General features: G+C 41.2%; 1 non-coding gene across 1 annotated transcript; it reads right to left on the bottom strand.

Annotated features, from left to right (window-relative positions):
* Window positions 1-5,538: 5,538 nt before the first annotated feature.
* Window positions 5,539-5,652, bottom strand: LOC140279044 (U5 spliceosomal RNA). Its single transcript, XR_011909249.1, has one exon. It is a non-coding gene; the product is annotated as a U5 spliceosomal RNA (small nuclear RNA).
* Window positions 5,653-9,347: the final 3,695 nt, after the last annotated feature.

Below are 9,347 nucleotides of genomic sequence, written 5' to 3'. Positions count from 1 at the left end.
GAAGCTTTTCTTACCCGCTTTTTACAAACTATGGTGGGACATTCAAACCTTCTTGTATCCGAAAACCTCCGCTCTCTCTTTTGATCATACATTGTCGGACATTCGCACCTTTTCTTACCCGCTTTTTACAAACCATGGTCGGACTTTCACATCTTCTTGTAGCCGAACACATCCGCTCCCGCTATTGATTGTGTACAGTCGGGTATTTTAACCTTTTCTTACCCGCTTTTTACCAACTATGGTCGGACATTCACACCTTCGTACAGCGGAACACCTCCGCTCCCTCTTTTGATGGTGTATGTTCGGGCATTCAAACCTTTTCTTACCCGCTTTTTCCAAACTATGGTCGGCTATTCACAGCTTCCTCTCCACCATACTTGTATGGTGGAATATTCACACCCACTTGCATCCGAAGACCTCCGCCCCAAATTTTGTTGATATTTAGTCGGACATTCGCACCTTACCCGCTTTTGGAAAACTATGGCCTTCTTGCAGCCAAACACCTCTGATCTCGCTTTTGATGATGTAAGGTTGGGCATTCAGACCTTGCTTCACCTGCTTTTCACCAAATATAGTCGGACATTCACACCTTCTTGCAGCCGAACACTTCCGCTTTTAGTGTTCTATGAGGCATTCACATATTTTTTTTCACCGTATTTTATAGATTATGGTTGGAAATTCTCACCCACTCTCATCCGAAGACCTCTCCTCCCGCTTTTGTTAATATATAGTCGGGCATTCGAACCTTTTCTTACCCGCTTTTTACAAATTATAGTCGAACATTCACACCTACTTGCAGCTGAATACTTCCGCTCCACCTTTTAGGTATGTATGGTTGGCATTTGCACCTCTTTTTATACTGATTGCTGAAGATTAAGTTGTACTTTCTCAAACTACAACATTTTTTATTTGTTGAAACTTGATTTGAAGTGGATAAATAAGGAGGAGAAACAGTTTTAAGTCAGGCTGATAGAAGGAATTAATTTTATAGCAAAATCTGTACTTCGTCATATGTCGAGAGATGCTTATTGCTGAAGAAGTTCTTTCTCATTCTACAAAGTACAACGTTGTTTATCGTTGAAACTTGATTAGACATGAATAAACATGAAGGACAAAGCAGTCTTAACTTGGTTTGAGTTAAGGAATTCGTTTTATAGGAGAATCCGAATTCGTGCATAACTCATAAAATAGAGCTTATTTTCGGATTCCTGAAGAATGATTCTGGTTCTTTCTCATAATACAAAGTTTGTTGTTTATTGTTGAAACTTCATCAGAAGTGAAGAAATAAATGAATGCCTATCAACAAATGTGGGATCTAAACTCTAGTGCTTCCTCTAAAATAATTTCCTTTCTCAATTTAGAAATGTGTGTGTGTAAGTCACAACACCCGTGACACCAAAACGGCTTTCTTTTCTCTACACTCTGCACTATGAGCACACACACCAAATCAGAAAGGCTTTTTTCTCTCTTTTCTACATTATGGACTGTGGGGACACAAAACCGCTCTCTCTCTTTTTTTTTTTTATCGTGTGCCAGGGCGTTGTCTCATGTATTAGATTATGCTTAAGATACGAATGGGTTTATCAGTCACATCAGAATCCATACATACTGATCCTCCCGTAATAAAATGGTCGGATCTTATCAAACACACTTTGTTTCTTGTGACAATCAAGTCAGCGAAACAGCGTATACACGTCAAGACACTGAATCAAGTTTGCCACAAGAACTCATAAGTTTGGCAGTATTGCTCTGCCATCAGCAATGATACACCCATTTTATTTTCGTGAGACATGTGCAAGCACCTGTTCATCTACTGTTCTATCACTATGAATTAGTAATCTATTATCAATAAGGATACTTCTACAACTACTATCAAAGTATGTCCGGACTTCTTATGTTGTCAGTTGCTATATATGAATAAGTGGGTAGCTACTGACAAGCATTAAGCATGTCACACAGCCCAAACATATAACATTTCAGGACACACCACACAGTTAACAACCACAGTGAAGCGTGTCAAAGCCCAAACATGTAACATTCAACAGGACACTTACACAACACATTCAAATCAAACAGTCAGACAACATACAAGAACATATACCCCAGCCGGCATTGCTCCCTGCCTATTTTCGTACAGCACACTATGTGTGCGCACACCTTTATTCACAAACTCTTCAACTTATACTCTTTTACCGAAGCTGCTACAGCTCGATTGGCCAAATACCCTTAGATCCTATTTCGGTGAATTTGACATCTGCCTTGTATGTAACAGATTAGCGGTTTAGCAGTTTTAATTTAGTTTGAGTGAAGGAATTAATTTTATAGCAAAATCCGAAATCGTGAAGAACTAAGCTTATTCTCGGATTCCTGAATCTTTAGATTTGCTCTTTCTTTTACTGCAAAGTACAATGTTGAGCAGCACTAATGAGTTGTTTCTATTTTTGGCAGGCTTTACCTTTGCGGGTGAAGCCCTTTCTGTCTGTGCAAAAGAAATCTTCTTACTGTGCAGAGTGACTTCTCTGAGTAGAGTCGCCTTACTTGTTGCGACTGTGCCGATGTTCGAAGCTGGAGTGCAAAGTTGTTGCTTGAATGGTGCTTGCTGGAGCGTGCGGGAGTGCAAAGTTATACCATTTAAAAGGGCTGAAGAGTGCTCAGTGCAGCGGGTGGGCGACACTCTGGCCACCTTGAAAACCGAGATTACATCCACTACCAGGGGCAGCCCAAGTTCTGCCGCAAGTGTGGTGAGCATGGGCACCTGGTTGAGGCTTGTACCAAGGTGTTATGTGGGAAGAGCAGAGAAATTGGGCCAACTTTTGGAGAGTGTCCAAATGGCAGGAAATGTAATCTCTGTGGAGAATTAAATCACCTCTTCAGAGATTGCCCTAAATCTTTTGCCAACAAATTAAAGACGGTAAAGCCACAGTCAAGCCAACAAAGAGAAGGACCAAAGGTGGCAGTTGGTGAACAAAGTGAAGAGGTTGACCCAATAAATTCAAACTTCCCGCCAAAAGCTTGGATTGGAAGTGAGGAGCAAAAAGGGGAGGGGCCTGTAGAGGCCTCACCACTCAGTGTTGAAGTCTGTGAGAAGTCACAGGCAGAGGGTGGAGCTACGCTAAATGAGGAGGAAGAGCAGACAGGTGAGTCTAGTGAAGATACTCACCTCCCCGAAGGTCAACAGCCGAAGAGGACGGCATCTGAGCCTCTGATTCCCCAGTGGTATCAGAGAAGAGGGGAAGGGTTAGGTCCCTTTCAGACAGTTCTTCAGTGGAAGAACCTAGAGTCTTCCCCTCCGACTCACCAAATGAGGTCTCCTTTTTAACTTCAGCTCTGCACTCGACCCCCAGGGACTCAAAGTTAAATGCAACATTGCGTCAGAGGCCAACACCGAGAGTCCGAAAAGGAAATATAGATCACCCTACTCACTTTTCACCTAAAGAAATGAAGGAAGAGCTAGTTTCCCAAGAAATAACCTGTGTGTAATTTGTTTTGATAACTTAGAAAAACGAAAATGACATACCTACTTTCCTTTATGCTTTTAATGGTTCTCACCTTCTCAACACTAAATGTGAGAAGTGTGAAATCAAAGACAAGAGCCCAGAGTATTTTATCCATCTTAGACTCCATAAAATCAGATGTGTTTTTAATACAAGAATGTGGACTACCTTTTTTAAAAAACCATAGACAATGGGAGGAAATGTGGCCCCATTTATCGATATGGAGTGGCTCAAATCAAAATAAAAATGATGGTGTGGCCATTCTAATTAAAAATCCGCATGTTCTGGTGAAAGGTAGCACAGTGGTGAGAGACGGACGGGCACTTTTAGCACACTTGAATTTTATGGGGCAAGACTTTAACCTCTTAAATATTTATGGTTTCAATGGAAAAAATGAAAGGTATGACCTTTTAGAAGATATACAGCTTTACATGCTAGGGCAAGTACCTTTAGTTGTAGGAGGGGATTTTAACTGTATCTTGAGCAGGAAAGATAGAAAAAGAGCAGGGGTAGATTTTAAAGTGGATAAGACTTCGATTTTACTTCAGGGCATATGCAGGGATTTTAAGCTTACTGACTGTTGCATCCCATAAAACCATGCATCCCAGAGAGGAGGGCTTCACCTGGTTTAGTCATGATGGCACCAGAGCCTCTCGCATTGATTATTTCTTTACTAGAGATTGCCCACCCACTGATGTTAGATTAACCCCTGTTTTCTTTTCAGACCACCTTATGCTCTCCTGCACCCTTTCACCCCCTTCTGGTGTGACGGTAGGAAGTGGTCTGTGGAAACTCAACTGTTCCCTGTTGGAGGATGAAATCATAGTCAGTCAGTACAGGGAATGTTATAAAGAGTGGCAGACCCTTCAAGACCTCTACGAAACACATGCACAATGGTGGGAAATGGTGAAGGAAACGACCCAGACTTTTTTTAAACAGCAAGGTAAACGTAAAAAAAGGAAAGAGAATAGATGTATGATGGGACTACATAAACGCTTACAGCGCTACTTTAAACTAAATCAGTGTGGCATAGACTTTAAAGAAGAAATCAAAGATGTCAAAAAGGAAATGTCAGTTTTAGCAGAAATAAAGAGTAAAGGAATTTTTGTAAGAAGCAGGGAGCAGGAAATTGAGGAAGGTGAAAAAGAAAGAAAGTTATAAATAAAAAGGAGTGTATTCAAAATCTAAAAAGAGAAGATGGGTTTTTAACAAAATCCACACAAGAGATGATTGAAACTGTACATACCTTTTATAGTAACATGTACAAAGAGAAACCAGTGCACTTGGAAACATCGGCAGAAATCTTAAAATTCGTTGACAAAACCGTAAAAGAGAATGCACACTTGACACAGAATTTTACTGCTTTAGAGTTAAAAAAATGCCTAACAGGTTTTAAGAGAAGTCGAGCTCCGGGTTTAGACGGGCTTCCTGCAGAATTCTATCTGACCTATTGGGACCTTTTATCATCAGACATTTTAGATGTTTTTAAAGATTTTGAAAAACTCGACCGACTGCCTGACAGTTTTAGAGTGGGAATAGTGACTCTACTTTATAAAAAAAATGATAAGACTGACCTAAAGAATTGGAGGCCCATCACACTTTTAAACTTTGACTGTAAACTTTTTAGCAAGGTTTTAGCGACACGGATGTCCTCTGTTTTAGAGGAGGTAATTCACCCAGACCAAGCTTGTGCCATCTCAGGGAGACAACTCACCGACAGCCTCGTACTGATTCGAGACATCATTGATTACGCTAGAGACAGAAACACCCGGCTTGTCATCTTAAATTTAGACTTTGAAAAAGCATTTGATCGGGTCTCGCATCAATATCTCTTTCAGGTGTTGCAGCCATCGAAAAGGGCCCGATTGTTCCTACTTGGTGAGCTTTGCTTGGTTGAGACGCTTGCCCCCCCCCCCCCCCCGCTCCTCGGCTGACCAAGTAGAAACAATCTATTCGATGGCTGCCTTGTCTTGTAAGGCGACTCTACTCAGAGAAGTCACTCTGCAAAGTAGCAAGATTTCTTTTGCACAGACAGAAAGGGCTTCACCCGCAAAGGTAAAGCCTGCCAATAATAGAAACAACTCATTAGTGCTGCTCTCCACGGAAGTCTTTAGTAAAAGGCGAAAGACTTGTATGTTATGAAGAGAAACCAGAGTACGATTATCCGTCACTGCGGGAGCAGGGCATCAGGCTAGTTGGTATAGCCACCTTCCCCATGGTGAGCTTTGCTTGGTTGAGACGCTTGCCCCCCCCCCCCCCCCCCCCCCTGCTCCTCGGCTGACCAAGTAGGAACAATCGGGCCCTATTCGATGGCTGCCTTGTCTTTTACTCTATGCAAAAGACAAGGCAGCAACAAAAACACCACGAGAATCCCGTATTGAGGCTTTGTTCTGACCGCTCATTCGGTGTCGCGTTTCTTTCAAGCAATTCTCCCGGTTAGCCGACACTCGGCTCGCTCCCATAGCCGTGTTAAAGTCTACTTCGCATTCACTCTCTTTTCTCAGCAGACTCTTGGGATTTTATCTATAAAATGAATTCCTTCACTCAAACTATGTTAAAACTGCTTTGTCGTTCATATTTACCATGTCTAGAAAGATTTAAACAAAAAAAACAACGTTGTACTTTGCAGTAAAAGAAAGAGCAAATCTAAAGTTTCAGGAATCCGAGAATAAGCTTACTTTCATGAGTGCTTCACGATTTCGGATTTTGCTATAAAATGAATTCCTTCACTCAAACTAAATTAAAACTGCTAAACCGCTAATCTGTTACATGTAAGGCAGATGTCAAATTCACCGAAATAGGATCTAAGGGTATTCGGCCAATCGAGCTGTAGCAGCTTCGGTAAAAGAGTATAAGTTGAAGAGTTTGTGAATAAAGGTGTGCGCACACATAGTGTGCTGTACGAAAATAGGCAGGGAGCAATGCCGGCTGGGGTATATGTTCTTGTATGTTGTCTGACTGTTTGATTTGAATGTGTTGTGTAAGTGTCCTGTTGAATGTTACATGTTTGGGCTTTGACACGCTTCACTGTGGTTGTTAACTGTGTGGTGTGTCCTGAAATGTTATATGTTTGGGCTGTGTGACATGCTTAATGCTTGTCAGTAGCTACCCACTTATTCATATATAGCAACTGACAACATAAGAAGTCCGGACATACTTTGATAGTAGTTGTAGAAGTATCCTTATTGATAATAGATCACTAATTCATAGTGATAGAACAGTAGATGAACAGGTGCTTGCACATGTCTCACGAAAATAAAATGGGTGTATCATTGCTGATGGCAGAGCAATACTGCCAAACTTATGAGTTCTTGTGGCAAACTTGATTCAGTGTCTTGACGTGTATACGCTGTTTCGCTGACTTGATTGTCACAAGAAACAAAGTGTGTTTGATAAGATCCGACCATTTTATTACGGGAGGATCAGTATGTATGGATTCTGATGTGACTGATAAACCCATTTGTATCTTAAGCATAATCTAATACATGAGACAACGCCCTGGCACACGATAAAAAAAAAAAGAGAGAGAGCGGTTTTGTGTCCCCACAGTCCATAATGTAGAAAAGAGAGAAAAAAGCCTTTCTGATTTGGTGTGTGTGCTCATAGTGCAGAGTGTAGAGAAAAGAAAGCCGTTTTGGTGTCACGGGTGTTGTGACTTACACACACACATTTCTAAATTGAGAAAGGAAATTATTTTAGAGGAAGCACTAGAGTTTAGATCCCACATTTGTTGATAGGCATTCATTTATTTCTTCACTTCTGATGAAGTTTCAACAATAAACAACAAACTTTGTATTATGAGAAAGAACCAGAATCATTCTTCAGGAATCCGAAAATAAGCTCTATTTTATGAGTTATGCACGAATTCGGATTCTCCTATAAAACGAATTCCTTAACTCAAACCAAGTTAAGACTGCTTTGTCCTTCATATTTATTCATGTCTAATCAAGTTTCAACGATAAACAACGTTGTACTTTGTAGAATGAGAAAGAACTTCTTCAGCAATAAGCATCTCTCGACATATGACGAAATACAGATTTTGCTATAAAATTAATTCCTTCTATCAGCCTGACTTAAAACTGTTTGTCCTCCTTATTTATCCACTTCAAATCAAGTTTCAACAATTTGAAAAAATTTGTAGTTTGAGAAAGAACAACTTAATCTTCAGCAATCAGTATAAAAAGAGGTGCAAATGCCAACCATACATACCTAAAAGGTGGAGCGGAAGTATTCAGCTGCAAGTAGGTGTGAATGTTCGACCATAATTTGTAAAAAGCGGGTAAGAAAAGGTTCGAATGCCCGACTATATATTAACAAAAGCGGGAGGAGATGTCTTCGGATGAGAGTGGGTGAGAATTTCCAACCATAATCTATAAAATACGGTGAAAAAATATATGTGAATGCCTCATAGAACACTAAAAGCGGAAGTGTTCGGCTGCAAGAAGGTGTGAATGTCCGACTATATTTGGTGAAAAGCAGGTGAAGCAAGGTCTGAATGCCCAACCTTACATCATCAAAAGCGAGATCAGAGGTGTTTGGCTGCAAGAAGGCCATAGTTTGCCAAAAGCGGGTAAGGTGCGAATGACCGACTAAATATCAACAAAAGTGGGGGCGGAGGTCTTCGGATGCAAGTGGGTGTGAATATCCCACCATACAAGTATGGTGGAGAGGAAGCTGTGAATGGCCGACCATAGTAAAAGGCGGGTGAGAGAAGGTGCGAATGTCAAACCATACATAATCAAAAGAAGGAGCAGAGGTGTTCTGCTGTAAGAAGGTGTGAATGTCCAACCATAGTTGGTAAAAAGCGGGTAAGAAAAGGTTAAAATACCCGACTGTACACAATCAATAGCGGGAGCGGAGTTGTTCGGCTACTAAAAGGTGTGAAAGTCCGACCATGGTTTGTAAAAAGCGGGTAAGAAAAGGTGCGAATGCCCGACAATGTATGATCAAAAGAGGGAGTGGAGGTTTTCGGCTGCAAGAAGGTCTGAATGTCCAACCATAATTTGTAAAAACCGGGGAAGAAAAGGCTCGAAAGCCCGACTATACACCATCAAAAGTGGGAGCGGAGGTGTTCAGCTGCAAGACGGTCTGAATGTCCATCAATAATTGCTAGAAAACATGAAAGAAAATTTTCGAATATCAAACTGCACATGATCATAAGCGGGAGAGGAGGTGTTCAGCTGCAAGAAGGTGTGAATGTCTACCCATAATTACTGAAAAATGGGTAAGAAAAGGTGCGAATGCCTAACCATACATCATCAAAAGAGGGAGCGGAGGTGTTCCGCTGTAAGACGGTGTGAATGTCCGACCATAGATGGTAAAAAGCGGGTAAGAAAAGGTTAAATTACCCGACTGTACACAATCAAAAGAGGAAGCGGAGTTGTTCAGCTAAGAGAAGGTGTGAAAGTCCGACCTTGGTTTGTAAAAAGCGGGTAAGAAAAGGTTCGTATGCCCGAATATACACCATCAAAAGCGGAAGCGGAGGTGTTCGGCTGCAAGATATTGTGAACGTCCGACCAAAGTTTGTAAAAAGCAGTTAAGAAAAGGTTCGAATATCTAACCAAACATAATCAAAAGCGGGAGCAGAGCTGTTCAACTGGAAGTAGGTGTGAATGTCAGATCATAATTTGCAAAAAGCTGATGAGAAAGGGTGAGAATGCCGACTATACACCATCAAATTGCGGTAGGGGATTATTCGGCTGTGAGTAGGTGTGGATCTCCAACCATAATTGCTGAAAAATGTGTTAGAAAAGGTAAAAATGCCGGTCCATACATAATCAAAATCGGGAGAGGTGGTGTTCAGCTGCAAGAAGGTCTAAATGTCCATCAATAATTGCTAGAAAACATGAAAGA

This window comes from Leuresthes tenuis, unplaced genomic scaffold (assembly GCF_036924035.1).
Source record: "Leuresthes tenuis unplaced genomic scaffold, fLeuTen1.0.hap1 SCAF_20, whole genome shotgun sequence".
In the NCBI taxonomy this organism is placed as follows: Eukaryota; Metazoa; Chordata; class Actinopteri; order Atheriniformes; family Atherinopsidae; genus Leuresthes; species Leuresthes tenuis.
Note: the sequence above shows the minus strand (reverse complement) of the source record. Positions and strands in the feature narration are given on the sequence as shown.